Raw genomic sequence first — 17,150 nt, forward strand, 5'->3', positions numbered from 1 at the left:
AGAGACAAATGACAGGCTGGAAGAAAATATTTACAACAGAACTAGCAACAGAAGATTGATTACACTAATTAGATTCAAAGATCCTTAACAAATTAACAAGGGAAGAACAGATATCTCAAGAGAAAAAGACCACTCACAGAAAGTAAAATAGAAATGAATAGTAAAATAATTGGAAAGACAACTTCATTAGTGACTAAGTGAAATGCAGTTTTAAAAAATAGGCTTCCCTAAACCTTCCTACATTGTTGGTGGGAATATAAGTTGGGGACTGTTATGCAGCCACTAGGGAAAATGCCATGGAGATGCCTCAAAAAGCTAGAAATAGAATTGTCATATGATCCAGCACCTTATCTGCCTCCTGCGAAACCTATATGCAGGTAAAGAAGCAACAATTTGAACCAGACATGGAACAACAGACTGGTTCCAAATTGGGAAAGGAGTACATCACGGCTGGATATTGTCACCCTGCTTATTCAACTTATATGCAGAATACATCATGCTAAATGCCAGCCTAGATGAAGCACAAGCTGGAATCAAGATTGCCGGGAGAAATATCAATGACCTCAGATATGCAGATGACACCACCCTCATGGCAGAAAGTGAAGAGGAATCTTTTGATGAAGGCGAAAGAGAAGAGTGTAAAAGATGGCTTAAAACTCAACATTCAAAAAACGAAGATCATGGCATCTGGTCCCATCACTTCATGGCAAATAGATGGGGAAACCATGGAAATGGTGACAGACTTTATTTTCCTGGGCTCCAAAATCACTGCAGACGGTGACTGCAGCCATGAAATTAAAAGTTTCTTACTCCTAGGAAGAAAAGCTATGACCAACCTATCAGTTCAGTTCAGTTGCTCAGTCGTGTTCAACTCTTTGTGACCCCATGAGCTGCAGCACACCAGGCCTCCCTGTCCAACACCAACTCCCAGAGCCCACCCAAACTCATGTCCATTGAGTCAGTGATGCCATCCATGAATCTCATTCTCTGTCATTCCCTTCTCCTCCTGCCCTCAATCTTTCCCAGAATCAGGGTCTTTTCCAATGAGTCAGCTCTTTGCATCAGGTGGCCCAAGTATTGGAGTTTCAGCTTCAACATCAGACCTTCCAATGAACACCCAGGACTGATCTCCTTTAGGATGGACTGGTTGGATCTCCTTGCAGTCCAAGGGACTCTCAAGAGTCTTCTCCAACACCACAGTTCAGAAGCATCAACTCTTCGGTGCTCAGCTTTCTTCATAGTCCAACTTTCACATCCATACATGACTACTGGAAAAACCATAGCCTTGACTAGACGGACCTTTGTTGGCAAAGTAATGTCTCTGCTTTTTAATATGCTGTCAGGTTGGTCATAACTTTCCTTCCAAGGAATAAGCAACTTTTAATTTCATGGCTGCAATCACCATCTGCAGTGATTTTGGAGCCCCCCAAAATAAATTCTCTCAGTGTTTCCACTGTTTCCCCATCTATTTGCCATGAAGTGATGGGACCAGATGCCATGATCTTCGTTTTCTGAATGTTGAGCTTTAAGCCAACTTTTTCACTCTCCTCTTTCACTTTCATCAAGAGGATCTTTAGTTCCTCTTTACTTTCTGCCATAAGGGTGGTGTCATCTGCATATCTGAGGTTATTGATATTTATCCTGGCAATCTTAATTCCAGCTTGTGTTTCCTCCAGCCCAGCGTTTCTCATGATGTACTCTATATATAAGTTAAATAAGCAGGGTGACAATATACAGCCTTGACGTATTCCTTTTCCTGTTTGGAACCAGCCTGTTATTCCATATCCAGTTCTAACTGTTGCTTCCTGACCTGCATACAGGTTTTTCAAGAGGCAGGTCAGTTTGTCTGGTATTCCCATCTCTTTCAGAATTTTCTACAGTTTATTGCAATCCACACAGTCAAAGGCTTTGGCATAGTCAATAAAGTAGAAATAGATGTTTTTATGGAACTCTTTTGCTTTTTCGATGATCCAACAGATATTGGCAATTTGATCTCTGGTTCCTCTGCCTTTTCTAAAACCATCTTGAACATCTGGAAGTTCACGGTTCACAAATTGCTGAAGCCTGGCTTGGAGAATTTTGAGCATTACTTTACTAGTGTGTGAGATGAGTGCAATTGTGCGGTAGTTTGAGCATTCTTTGGCATTGCCTTTCTTTGGGATTGGGATGAAAACTGACCTTTCCCAGTCCTGTGGCCACTGCTGAGTTTTCCAAATTTGCTGACATATTGAGTGCAGCACTTTCACAGCATCATCTTTCAGGATTTGAAATAGCTCAGTTAGAATTCCATCATCTTCACTAGCTTTGTTTGTAATGATGCTTCCTAAAGCCCACTTGACTTCACATTCCAGGATGTCTGGCTCTAGGTGAGTGATCACACCATGGTGATTAACTGGATCGTGAAGATCGGTTTGTACTGTTCTTCTGTGTAAACTGTACTATATTAAAAAGCAGATATATTACTTTGCTGACAAAGGTCCATCTAGTCAAAGCTATAGTTTTTCCAGTGTTCATGTATGAATGTGAGAGCTGGACCATAAAGAAGGCTGAGTGCTGAAGAATTGATGCTTCTGAAGTGTGATGTTGGAGAAGACTCTTGAGAGTCCCTTGGACTGCAAGGAGATCCAACCAGTCCATCCTAAAGGAAATCAGTCCTGAATATTCATTGGAAGGACTGATGCTGAAGCTGAAGCTCCAGTACTTTGGCCATCTGATGTGAAGAGCTGACTCATTAAAAAAAGACCCTGATGCTGGGAAAGATTGAAGGCAGGAGCAGAAGGGGATGACAGAGGACGGGATTGTTAGATGGCATCACCGACTCAATGGACATGAGTTTGGGCAAGCTCTGGGAGATGGTGAAGCACAGGGAAAGCTGGCGTGCTGCAATCCATGAGGTCGAAAAGAGTCAAATCGACTGAGTAACTGAAACCTCCTATCCAGCAGTCCCATTCTTGGGCATATATCCAGACAAAACTATAATTCAAAAAGATACATGGACCCCTATGTTCATAGCATCACTATTCACGATAGCCAAGACATGGAAACCTAAATGTCCATCAACAGATGAATGGGTAAAGAAGATGTGGTACATGTGTAACTGAATACTATTCAGCCATGAAAAAGAATGAAATAATGCCCTTTGTAGCAACATGGATGGACCCAGAGATTATCATGCTAAATGAAGAAAGTTAAAAAAGAGAAAGATAAATACTATATGATATCACTTACAAGTAGAATCTAACATATAATGAACTTATTTATGAAACAAAAACAGGCTTACGACAGACACAGAGGACAGACTTGTAGTTGCCACAGTGGTGGAGGGGTTGGGCAGGAATGGAGTGGGAGTTTGGGACTAGCAGACGCAAACTATTATATAGAGAATTGATCAAGAACTAGGTCCCACTGTATAGCACAGGGAACTGTATTCAATCTCCTGTGATAAACCATAATGGAAAAGTATACGAAAAAGAATATATACGTATGTATAACTGAATCACTTTGTTGTACAGCAGAAATTAATATAACATTGCAGATCAACTCTTCTTCAATAAAATTAATGATAAAATAGATCCAGAGGTGATTCAGATGTTATCAAACATGGTCTTTAAAAATTCCTGTGAATACTGTGTTTAAGAAAATAGATGAGAAAGTGAATTTTATCAATTAAATGTATTTTTAAAAGAGTCCAGTGGAGATTCTAGTACTAAAAAAACATAATAAAGGAAAGTAAGAGCTCAATGGGTAAGTTTAATAGCATATTAGAGACATCTGAAGAGAGAAGTAATAAATAGTAAGTTAGTAGAGAAGACCCAGAAGAAATATGATAAAAGAAAATAGAAGAAAAATATGGAAAGAATTTAAGAGACATATGGGATTTAGCAAAAGGTTTTATATATATATATATATATATATATATAATTGGAAATTTGGAAGAAAAGACATAATAGCACAGAAGCAATATTTGGAGAGAAAGCATCCAAGTATTTTCCAAAACTGATTAAAGGTATCAACTCAGATAAAAAGCATCAAGAAGCTCTATGAAGTCCAAGTAAGGCAACCTGAAATAAAACCATGCATAGGCAAATCATAGTAAAACTGCCGTAAAGCAGAAATAATGAGAAGATCTTGAAAGCTGACAAAGGGAAAAAAACACATTCCCTTTAAAGAAGTAATATTAAGAATGATAGTTGATTTCTCAAAATAATTAATGGAAGTAAAAAAGACATCTTTAAACATTTAAAAATAAAAAATTTTTAAATGAAATTAAAAAATTTGAGTTAAATGTTAATTTAAAATTACATATATATATATAACTCAAATTTTTTAATTTCATCAAAAAAATTTTTATATATATATATGCTGCTGCTAAGTCTCTTCAGTCGTGTCTGACTCTGTGCGACCCCACAGACGGCAGCCCGCCAGGCTCCCCCATCCCTGGGATTCTCCAGGCAAGAGCACTGGAGTGGGTTGCCATTTCCTTCTCCAATGCATGAAAGTGAAAAGTGAAAGTGAAGTCGTTTAGTCGTGTCCGACTCTTAGCGACCCCATGGACTGTAGCCCACCGGGCTCCTCTGTCCATGGGATTTTCCAGGCAAGAGTACTGGAGTGGGGTGCCATTGCCTTCTCTGATATGGCCTTCCCTGGTGCCTCTGATGGTAAAGAATCTGCCTGCAATGCAGGAGACCTGGCTTTGATCCCTGGGCAGGATATATAAACGTTAACTACAAATTGGCGCTTGCCAGGGGCATTTGCCTCTGCCTCTGCAGTTTCTGCAGCTATTGACCTTCAGCACACCCTGAGGGGAGTTCAGGGTGGAGAGTGAGACACTTTGTGCTCCAGGGAAACTAGTGGAACAGGTCCTTAGATAGGTATTTTTTCAGAAACTGATTTCATGACCCCAATCCTTGCATCTCCTCATGTCTAGAAAAGCACTAAATCCCTTCAGGATGATAGCTTCTCATGACTAGCAGAAAACCTTTTGTAAAATACGTGCTTGATTGCACTGAACTCCTCCTTCATGGAAATCATATATATTGGCCTTCCCCTACTACCTCTTTGGAACAGTTTCTCAAAGCTATCTGAGGTGCTGTCTCCCAGGCTGCAGTCCTCTTTTGCCCCCCATAAAGCTTAATCGTACCTCTCACATGGTGCATCTTTTTTCCGTCGACATATATGTATATATGAATGTACTATATTCCCCTTTAAAAGACAAAGATGATCAGACTGGATTAAGGAAAATAAAATTTCATTATATGCTGCTCAGAAGAAAGTAAAAAGAGGGAAAAAGATATACCATTGCAAAAAGTTATACCACTTTCTTTTTTATATTCTCCAAGGTCTTACATTTACCTTATAGAGCATCTTGCTTTAGTTATGGAAAGAAGTGTTTTAAAAAGATTTATGGATTCCATAATAATTAAAGACTGGAAAAGCTCTCTCATCTAATCAAAGTTTCTACATGTGTTGAAGCTTGAAAACATGCAGAAATCATCCATTGTTTTTCTGGGGTGGGGGTTGTGGGGAGAATCATTGAAAACAGACACTGAGGATGGGGGACTGGGCAGGCAATAATGACTTGGACAAATGCCCCCTGGGAATGCAACTTGCTTCTGTTGAGGACCCTTGGAGTTCTGCTGATGATGACCCCTGGGGCACAGTCTTCTTTCCACAAAGCTTATACTACTCAGGAAGTACCAGTTTGGAAATAAAAGGCTTTTTGAAAAACCTTTTGAATTTCCTTTATTGAAGCAGTAATGATGTCTTCATTGTGGGCAAAAGTAAAAGCCAGTATAAGCTAAAACAATTTACAATTACCCTTAGTTTCACCATCTGAAGAGCACCACAGTTAGTCTTTTGCCGAATCATCTTCCAGACTGTTTTCCCTGTGTGTGTACATCAGCATGCAGAGTGAGGTCATACTGTGCATCTTGTTTTGGAACTTGGTTTTTTGTCACCTGCTAAAGGTCACGACTGTCCTGGTAATAAGAAGTGTTTTCGGGAAATGACAGGAGTTCTCAAGAGAATCACAAGCAGGTTGAAGTGAGATTGCTGATTCATCTGCCTTGGCCAAAGCCACTTTCCTTTAAGTGCCTTTGAGATGAATGCTGACACTTTTAAATGGTAATTTTCTATTTTTAATAAGCCCATGGTTTTCTTTGTTGCCATGGGTGCATGTTTTTACTTTGTTAAAGATTAATATATTTTATTCCATCAAGGTTAGTCTAATTGTACCATTAATGTGAGCTAATTGCTCATTCTTTCAGATCATAGGGAAATTGTATTAAGGATGTTAAAGAGACTTTAGCAATGCTTTTAGTTCAGTCCCTTTATTTTATGGGTCGTAAAACTGAGGTCCATGATAGACAGAACTGGACTTGGGTGGTAAAGCTTTGGCAAATGGCATACTAAGACCCCAGAAATGGATTGCAGGTTTTCTAAGTGCTTTTGTCTCCTGAGACTAGAGTAACCAGAAAGGTATGGGGATGTCATAACACTGTGACAAGATAGGATGTGACCAGCCAATTAAAGGCCATTCCCATCTGAAACCTCCTTCCCATTGTGGGGATCTGTGCAGCCACAGTAGCAACTCCAGTCGTGTGGGCTGATAACAGAACAGTATCCCTGAGTTGGGCTGGGGTCCAGTGAGGTCAGGGCTAACGGAAGAGAAAGAAGAGTGAGTATAAAACCATGTCCAGGAGGGTATGCTAAGGATTAAACTGGGGAAGTCATATTACAGTCAGATGCAGGGAGAAGCCAGGAATCAGGAGCGTGTAACCACAAAAACAGAGGGGGAAGTGAGGGGCAAGGCGAGGCCAGAAGGAAAAGGTCCCGGACGGTGGAAGTACCTTTCTGAGTGTGGTTCTCAATGAGTTGTCCTCAAGCAGCAGCATTAGCAGCGCTGGGAACTTGGGCCCCATTCCAGAGCTACTGAATCAGAGGCTCTGCTAAACATTCTTCTTTTTTTTTTTTTTTTAACAAATCTGTTGGGTGATTCTGATGCACATTTCAGTTTGAGAACCACTGGTCCAACATTTTAAAATACCTGTACCTGGATCCTATCCTCAAACATTCTGATTTGACCGCTCTGGGCTGGGATCACTGATACCATTTCCCTCTCCCAAGGTTTCCAGATGTTTCCAGTGTGCTGCCAGGGATGAGACCCTCGTTATGTGGGCAAATGAAACAGAGATGGACGGGCCCCTGCTGGGTTTCCACTCTGGTTTCTCTGGGGTTTCTTTCAGCTGGTATCACCAGTGACAGATGGTTGATAAAGAAATGGCTTGTCCAGAGGCTTTTTCCTGAGGTCCATGGCCTTTCCTATGCCTTCTTTCCTTTAGCCTGCTCTCTGCAGAGCAGCACAGGCCTGTTAAAGGAGATGATGATTTTTTTTTTTTAATAACCAAGAAAATAGTGCAGCAGTTACAAGGTGGCTTATTGTCCTCCTGTGTTTTCATCAATTTCCTCCTGACTCCCTATCTCTCACTTCCTTCCAGGTAGATTGATTTTCCTCTGAGTTAAGTGTTTGGGACTTTGTGCAAGACTGGGAGAGGGAAGGAGCTGTGCAGAGTGGGGCAACTTCCTAGAAGACAAACACAACTCTGATTGCAGGAAGGTGGGGTAAAATCGATATGAAATCGATTATGCAAATTATGACTGGTAAGTTACCATGTGATTTGATCTGCAGCAACATAAAAATCACACGAGATCCAATCAAGGTAGAAAATCTGCGCTGAAGAAAATCTGGACCTCTTTTGCTATGGCTCAGCGTCAAGGAGGATGAGTCACCCGTCTCCCGCCAGCTGGTGCTTTGCTGCCTGTACAGGATTGTTTGTGCTCATCGATGTGCACACAGCATTTACGGATCAGGGTACACAAATATCTTGCTCTCCTTCAGCATTTCGACTTTCAGTAGTGACTGCTTGCAGTCTGTGTTTCTTAATTATTTGAAAGTTCTATGAAAATAGAAGTCCATCCCCCTGCCTACCCACCAGCAATCTCGGTGGATCAGCGTCTTCAGCAGCATCTGTACGGATCTCTCTTTTTTTCTCTATTTTTTGATCTCCCCAGATATCTTTCACTCTCCCTGTCTTCATTCCATGTGGCTCAGAATCTCTGGAGAGATTCAGGAGGAGGTTCCAGTGTTGCAGGGTTAGGAAAAGGAATGGGACCCCAGGAAGCAGGTATTCAGAACAAAGGACAGCAGCCCACAGCTTCAGCTCCACAACCTTCTTCCCCTCAATCTGATCACACTAAGCACCCAGACCTTGAATCTCCCCCTTTTCTTCCTAGTGCTTCTTGCTTCCACACCAGGCCTAGGCTATATCCTCTCTCACTTCTGGGGATCCATGGAAAGAGACCCCCTTTTCTCTCTGAACCGCAGAGGACAGTTTCAACTGCCTTTCTAACAACTACACCCCGTAAACTCCTATCTCCTAAGCCCCACCCCAGAGACATTTTGAACTTGTGTCTCCTTGCTTATGGCTTTCATTACTGTCCTGGGGGCCAGTGACTCCAGCCCACCCTCTGTCATCCAGTCCTTCTTAGTTTCTTAGTCTCTTTTTCCTAGTTTTCAGTAATACTCAACCAATATTTATTGACTGTTTTCTATTTGCCAGGCCCTGTCCCTGCTTCAGGGCGTTCGGTGCAGTGGTGAGCTGGACAGACATGGTCCCTGCCGTGGTGGGGGTCACTGTCTACTGGGGTCTGTTTACAGATTCTTGAATAAGCAAATACAACAAAGAGTGTGGTGGGCACCATGATGGCCCTCACCCAGCCCTGGAGCTCAGGGACGGGCTCAGATGACTCTTTTAGGAAGTGATATTTAAGCTGAGCATTGAAGAATGAGTAGGAATTGAACTGATGAAGGCAGCTGGGGGTGGGGTGGTGGTGTATTGGGCAGAAGGAACAGAGAATGTAGAAACCTGCCAACGAGTCAGAGCAAAGAGGTTGTTAGGAAATGGGAAAGCTTGTTAAGGCTGGAGCACAGGATAAAAGTTGGGGGTAATGGGGCTGGAGCAGTAGACAGGGGCCCTCATATTGCCTGCTGTATTCATTATCTGCATATCAAGGTACCCCTGAATTTAACAGCTCCAAACAACAACCATTCACTGTCTCACTGTTTCATTGGGTCAGGAATCTGGATACAGCTTAGCTGGCTGCTTCTGACTCAGGATGTCTTACAAGACTGTAATCAAGGTGTTGGATCAGTGTCTACTGTTTCCTCTGAAGACTTGATGCGTGGTAAGGCTTGATGGGGTAGGGCTTGCTGGGGGGTAGAGCTTGAGGGATGGGGAGATAAGAGTAGAAAAGGAGAGGCAGGGGTCTTGAAAACCAAATCAAGAGTTTTGACTTTATCCCTTTAACAGAGCTTCCCAAACTAATGTGCTTTGAGACTGATCTGGGGATTGTGCAAGAGTGCAGGTTCTGTATCACTGCCTCTGCGGCAGATCCCAGACACATTTGTAATAACCTCCCTGGTGACGCTGATGCTGCTGGCCTCAGGACCACGCTGAGTCACCATCTTGAATCCCTGCTGCCCATGTGGTAGTACCAGCCACGTGTGGCTGCCGAGCACTTTCAAGGTGGCAAGACTTCAGATTTTCTTTCACTTTAGTTCATTTAAACTTAAGATTTATGGAGAAGGAAAGGGCGACCCACTCCAGTATTCTTGCCTGGAAAAGTCCATGGACCGAGGAGCCTGGAAGGCTACGGTCCACAGTGTCACATGACTGAGCACGCATGCATGAGGAGGATGGAGGGAGATGGGTTGGTAGCAATAAACTGGTAGAACTGAAAAAAAAAAAAAAAAGCTTAAGATTTAAAATATAATTTGTCTTTTAAAAAATTATTGTGTTGGAGTATAGTTGGTTTACTATGCTGTGTTAATTTCTGCTGTACAGCAAAGCGCTTCACTTGGACATGTAGGTACATTCTTTTTCATATTCTTTTCCGTCATGGTTTATCACAGGATTCTGAATATAGTCGCCTGTGCTACTCAGCAGGACCTTGTTGCTTGTCCAGTCAAGATACTGTGTTGGCCAAAATGTTGGTTTGCAGGGTTTTCCGTATCATCTTATGGAAAGTCTCAAATGAACCTTTGGGCCAACCTGATATAGCAGTTTGCATCTGAGAATCCCAGATTCTCAATCCATCCTCCCCCTACCCGCTTCCGCCTCGGCAGCCACAAGTCTGTTCTCTGTGTTTGTGAGCCTGTTAACTGTTTCGTGGGTAAGGTCGTTTCTGTCATATTTTAGATTCCACATGTAAGTGCCATCATGTGGCATTTGTCTCTGTCTTTCTGACTGACTTCACTTAGTCTGATAATCTCTAGGTCCATCCATGTTGCTGCAAATGGCATATTTCCTTCTTTTTTTATGACTGAGTAATAATCTGTTGTATATGCATACCACATCATCTTCATCCATTCACCTGTTGATGGACGTTTACATCATTCCTTTTCTTGGCTATTGTGAACAGTGCTGCTATGAACACTGAGTTGTATGTGTCTTTGAATTATAGTTTTGTCTAGGTATATGCCCAGGAGTGGGATTGCTGGATCATTTGGCATTTCTATTCTTAGTTTTTTGAGGAACCTCCATACTGTTCTCCATAGTGATGTTACCAGTTTACATCCCCAGGAACAGTATAGGAGGGCTCCCTTTTTTCCATGCCTTCTCTAGCATTTGTTTTGCAGATTTTTTAATGACTGATGTGAGGTGGTACCTCACTGTAGTAAAACATACTCAACTTTTTATTGAAAACTTAAGTATGCTTGGGTTAGCAAGTATGTGACTTGACCATTTCAACTGTAAATTTTATGAAATCTCAGTGTAGATCAAGTATTTTCAATCAGAATTTAGCATCTGAATTGGGAAATACACACCAGAATTCAAGGGTTTAGTATGAAAAAACAGTATAACATATCCCATTAATTTCTATATTAGTTACATGTTGAAATGGTATGTTTGGATACAGTGGGTTAAGTTTAAATTATTTAAATTAAGTTTACCTGTTTCTTGTAACATTTTAAAAACGTGACTCCTAGAAAATGTGAACTGACGTGTGTGGACCGGACTAGTGGCTCGTGTTATCCTTCTGTTAGACAGCACGGCCAAAGATGAAGGGAGCGATGCTCCTTGCCTTTCATCTAAGGGGGAATGCCGGGAGTGGCTCATGGCTTCTCCATCAGAGAGCTGCTCACGCAATCATTCTCCTGTTCCCGGTGCGTGAGCAGATGAAGGTGTGGGGAATTTGTGTGAGGTGTCCTGGGACCCCACTCAGGCTGCTGGAGGAGAACGTTTATTTCAAGAACCTGTGGTTCCACCTTTCCCTGGCCTGCATCAGTCCGCAGGCTAGGCCTTGCCGAGAAACGGCACACGTTCTCATTACTTTTCTAGCCTGGACCAGAAGGCAAATGGATGTCTCTTTAAGACACGGGGCTCCAAGTGCCCAGAGCCCGGGCTCACTGTCACAGCTCACTTTCAGGTTCACCTGTAACCATGACAACGCCACAGATGCAAGTTGCCATGGAACATAATTTAACCTGGATCAGATTTAAAAAAAAGAATGGAAAAACAAACACTCAGCTTTGTCTCAGGGGACTATCAGAAATGGGATCGCTGGTGATTCCTTAACTACCCTTCTCATTTAATTACTTTTGCTTTTCATGTCCCTGGGGAAGTGTTTCTGCCAGGAGTGATTTCCTGGGCAGGCTGGGAGTATTTGCAGGGAATGGTTGGCATTATGGAGTCCAGTGGCTCGATGACCTTAAGCTGGTCCTGGGTAGGGAGATTTTCACCATATTCCCTCAGTCCATCATATTTCTGCACGTTAGCTTTAGTGGGGGAAATATCAGACTTGTCGTTACATTTCAGAGCTGGAAGGTGCCTGGATGGGAACATAAGATGAGGGGAGTAAGGGATCGATCTGAACCCACTTGAGTTGGGGTGTTAAGTTGGTTCAACCCAAATCAGGGAGACCTAAAAAGCAGAGGGTGGGGAGCAGGAAAGAGATGCACCCAAAGAAATAATGGAGAAGCATTGTGGTCTTAAATTTAAATAGAAAATATCAGGAGCTCATTATTTCTTTTGTTTCTTTTGAAGAAGAAGCATGTGTTTCCCTAGCTTTGTTTCCTGTTAAGGTTGATGTGTGTGCTCAGTCCTGTCTGACTCTTTGCGACCCCATGGGCTGTATCCCACCAGGCTCCTCTTGTCCATGGGCCTTCATGCCTGAACTGTTGTTTCCAGATACTATTTATTACTTTAAGGATTCCAGGCTCCTTGAGAAATGGTTGATTCCACACCTGAGGCAGAAACTGTCCCAGATGTCCTGGGGCATGTGGTTATGCTGGAAAAGGAAGAAGCCATCAGATACCAATGGAATTACATCAAAGGCATCCAGGGGTCAACTCGAAGGTCTCCCACTGGCTAAAAATGGAACAGTCTTAAATAAGAAATCAATGCAATAGGCTGAAGTTACAGTGGACTGGATTAAAATCCATCAATTTATAATGATACATAAAAGAAAAAAACTTTACTGGTCAGTCTTTGAATGTTGCTAACATTCAAATGTTGGATCCCAACAAAGAAAGGGGAAGTATCAAAGCATTTGTCCTGTCTCACCTGCATGGACTGTTCCTCAGGGTAACCAAATAGTGCTGATGAAAGTTCTTTTTAGAGAATTCCAGCTAATGGATGCAGGTGCAAGGATGCGCTTAGTTAAAGTGATGTACTTAAGTACCAATCATTAACAGATGCTGAAACCATTGGGTGAAACGTTGGCAAGGAACTTTCTAAGATACAGATTGTGTTGCTAACACCTGAATCCACTGATTTTAGTGTTACTAAAAATGGAACAACCAGACATATGAGCCAGAAAGCAATCTTTGTCCCTGCAGGCTGGAGAAACCCGTCCCTGACCAGAGGCAGCAGGTGGCTGAGCCCGAGATAGCTCCTCCAGTCCCTCAGACAGCATCAGTGGGCGCCCCCCGCCCCCTGCCCCCCTGCCAATGTCACCAGATACACCGAGCTGGCCAAACTGTACCACAGAGGGGTCTGAATATTAAATGGTCATTGGACCCACAGCCCACAAAAGTAGGCCAAAGTCTAGTGTTATTATAAGAGAACAGAGAGAGAGATTTAGATACACAGACTTGGAGGGGAGAAGTCTAAGTGAAGATAGAGGCAGAGACTGGAGTGATGCGTCCACAAGCCAAGGATTGCCAGCAACTGCCAGAAGCTGGGAGGGAGGCACAGACTCACTCTCAGAGCCTTCAGAAGGAATTAACCCTACTGATACTTTGAATTTGGAATTCTAGCTTCCAGAACTTTGAATTTCTGTTGTTTTAAGCCACCCAGTTTGAGGCACATTTTTACGGTAAGCCTAAGAAATAGGATAAAAGATGAATGGTCCAGTAACCATGCCTGCCTAAGCCTGTTGTCTTACTTCTCATGCCAACTTGCCTATAGAAGTGATGAGAGGAGGCTGAACTGATCATTGATACAGAAGGAGACTCCACAAATCCCCAAGGGACAGAGTGATGGCTGGTAGCAAAGACTGAAAAAGCAGGATATGCCACTGGGCCCAGGTATACAGGAGAATTCCAGGAGCTGTGCTGAGTCTGAGAAGGGGCCTCTCAGCCTTGGAAAGTGACAGGGACGTAGTGGGATTCTGTGGACCACATGTTCTCAAGGCAGTGCCTGCCCACTCACCCATTCATCCTCAAACCACATGCCAGGCACAGGCAGAGGCACTGATGCTGAAAAGATGGGCAGGACAGCCTCCTGCCCTTAGGACACTCACAGTCCAGTGGAGGAGAGAGCCAAGACCCAGTGTGTTACAGGGAACAGAAGGCAGGGAGCCCCGAGCAGAAAGGGCAGCATGTGCAGCGGATTGTAGATAAGCGGGACCCTGGCCCTGTTAGGAAGTGCAGGCAAGGGATACGGGCAAAGATTTTAATATTTATAACACTGACCCCAGGTTCTGTTTGTCGAAACCCCAGAGCACAAGGTGTGGGAGGAGCACAGAGCTCTGAGGGTTTATCTGTGAAGTCCCTTCCAGCTTCCAGAAACGAGACACAGAGTCGGCGGCTGAGGACAAGCCCCGAGGCGCCCTCCTTGAAGCTAGGGGGCCCACTGCCTTCCGAGACTGACACAGGCAAGAAGAGCCCTGGAATCCAGGTGACCATACAGACGGCAAGGACCTCGGACCCCATAGGGATAGGGCACCATCTGGTGTCAGAGGATACAGCAGTTTGGGAGGTGCGCCAACTTACATCGTGGCATGAAGCAGTCAGAGCTGTTGTGGCCACAGCCCTACCCCTTTTTCCTCTGGAAATCCTTGTCTGTGTCACGGCTTCACCTGAATTCCGGCAGCACCGTCATTTACTGCCTGCTGCCCTCTCCTGGCATCCCGTGGAACTACAACCACTGCAACTCGAGGCTTATTTGGAAGGCAAGGAGGTCAAACCAGTCAATCCTAAAGTCAATCAACCCTGAGTATTCCTTGGAAGGACTGATGCTGAAGCTGAAGCTGAAGCTCCAATACTTTGGCCACCTGATGCGAAGAGCTGACTCACTGGAAAAGACCATGATGCTGGGAAAGATTGAAGGCAGGAAGAGAAGGAGATGACAGAGGATGAGATGGTTGGATGGCATCACTGACTCAGTGGACCTGAGTTTGAGCAAACTCTGGGAAATGTCCCCATCTCTGGGAGATGTCCCTCCCAGAGGACAGGGAAGCCTGGAGTGCTGCTGTCCATGGGGTCACAAAGAGTCAGACACAACTGAGCGAATGAACAACAAAAGGACTTATTCTTCAGAGGATGAGTTGTCTGGGACAGGCTTCTAGTGGGAGAGTATCAGAGCCTGAAGGGGTAATTTTGTTCAGATAAAGAAACTGAGGCCCACGGGGATGGGGTAAGACTTAGGCCATGTTAGTGGACTTGAGCTTCCTCATCTACAGTCACAGATGATCTCCATGGCCCATCCTCACTTGCACATCTGGGAAACGGGCTGCTCCTGAGAAGACACACTTAGGGTCTAACTACAGAAACTTGCCCACAGTCAGCCATGTGATTTTGGCTATCACTATTGTAGCTGTTTATCATCCCCAATTCGCCGGATTCTAAGGCATCCAGGCCCCAGAAGAAGACTGGGGGGACAACTAGAGACCTGGTTTCTTACCTCTCAGGACGAGAGTCTAGCCTCAGATGCTTCTAGAGTCAAGAGATACAGGGAGAATGAACGGGACAGAAGCTCCTGAAGGGTATGTCACTGCTCAGATCCACATCTTTTAGGAAACCAAGCTGACATCCTAAAGGGCGAGATTGCAAGGTCTTTCTCCTTCTCTGAGTGGCCACAGGTCTCCTCCACTCTCAGTCATCAACCCTGCCTTTCTCCTTTGAAATCCGGCCTCACGGGCAAGTCTCTGACCCTCAGGCTGTGCCTGGCTTGTCTTGGAGGTAAAATGAAATCTTCATAGTCTATGGAATGCTGAGGGTGAAATGCAATCTCTGGCCACCTTCCCTCTGACACCAAAGAGTTAGAGCTGCATCAGGCCAGTTAAGGCTATACTTCCTTCTGAAGTGGTGGTTCTAAATTGTGGGCAACAGCAGCCCCAAGGTGGCAGGACTTGGCAGGAGTAAAAGGGAAAAAAGAAGAGCTTTCTGTGTTTAAATGCTAATGTGGGGGCCTTGGGTATCATCCACCCAAGATGGGTAGTGAGCACTGTATACATTGTTGACTCCATAAGAGATTGGCTGTAGTTAGGTGTGTCTCCCAGGCCGAGACAAAGCAGGGATCCAGGAATAGGTCCACAAACAGAACGTGGGTGATGTGAAGGGGGAGGTTAGTGATGCCCGCAGAGCCTGAGTGCAGCCTGGCCCTACCTGGCCTCCTGATGCTCACATACACACACATCCGGTTGAGATAGCAGGTAAACATTCGATCAACAGGCTTTACAGAGCATTGGTCTCTGCCAGGTGGTGTTCGGGGTGCCAGGGAATCAAGAGGAGCAAGACGATTCACATGTCCACCTCTCTTGAAGAAAAGAGGAAGAGAGTATAACCCTAGGGAGTGGTACACACCAGGAAGAAAAAGAAACAGGGGTTTGAGAGTGACGGGGTCAGGGAGGGCCCATGGAGAGGTGACATAAGAGCATGCAGCAGATGAGGGCATTTCCTCTCCTGAGCACGTGTTCTCTAGTCCCGTCTCCTGGGACAGAAGAATGCTATGCTTCAGGCTCAGCTGTGGACCCAGCATGGCACCTGGTTGGCACTCAGTGAGCACTGGGTGGTGGATGGCTGTCGCTGGGGGATGGTGCCTGGCGCACTCCCTCCGGGCCAGCAGCCTGTGCAGTGTGGCTGCAGAGCCTAGAGGACTGGCTGGTCCTTGCTTTGAGAGGGCAAAGGAGGCAGGCAGTAAGCTGGAGGGGCTGTGGCTTCTGAGTGTGCACACGGAGCTTGTACACCCAGAACAGCCTTCCAGCCACTGAAAGATAGAGTCAGAATTGTCCTCAGCCTTCCAGACAAACCATTCTTTTAAAAAGGAGATCTGAAACTTCCCTGGTGGTCCAGTGGTTAAGACTGCACTTTCATTGCAGGGCGTGAGGGTTCGATCCCTGGTCCAGGAACTAAGATCATGCATGTTGCAGGGCGCTGCCTAGAAATAAAAAAAAAAAAGAAAGAAAGAAAAAGAAATAAAAAGGAGATCTGGAGTTAGACACTAGGTGTCTCCCCATGGCGTCAGATAGCACCTGGCCTTCTGTGTCAAACTTAGAGCAGGCATTTTTTCTTCCCAACGGTAACCATCTGAAAATGTGTTGGGAGCTCAGGTTAGGCTTGTGAGATTGGCAGTCAGGCAGATATTGACTCAAGCCCTGTGCTGTGTGCTCTTGGGTTCCTCACAGACCCTCTCTGAGCTCAGATCTGAAGGATGAGTATCCCAGGCTGAGGGAACAGCCAGCACAAAGCTCTAGGGTAGAAATGAGCTCACATGTTCAGGGAGCATTTGTGAAAAGGGGTAATAAAGGCACTTCTCTCCCAGGGCTTCTCTGCAGGTCAGTGCAACCAGCTAGGTCTCTGCTTCATCCTGCATCACCCATAAACCCCAAACATGACTCATTGCATCTGAAGGAAAAGGACCCGATGC

General features: G+C 44.5%; 1 protein-coding gene across 2 annotated transcripts in view; it reads left to right on the plus strand.

Annotated features, from left to right (window-relative positions):
• POMGNT2 (protein O-linked mannose N-acetylglucosaminyltransferase 2 (beta 1,4-)) overlaps window positions 1-17,150 on the plus strand; it is a 58,334-nt gene that overhangs the window by 29,485 nt on the left and 11,699 nt on the right. The gene's annotated exons all lie outside the window — the stretch shown is intronic.

This window comes from Bubalus bubalis, chromosome 21 (assembly GCF_019923935.1).
Source record: "Bubalus bubalis isolate 160015118507 breed Murrah chromosome 21, NDDB_SH_1, whole genome shotgun sequence".
NCBI classification, from domain to species: domain Eukaryota; kingdom Metazoa; phylum Chordata; class Mammalia; order Artiodactyla; family Bovidae; genus Bubalus; species Bubalus bubalis.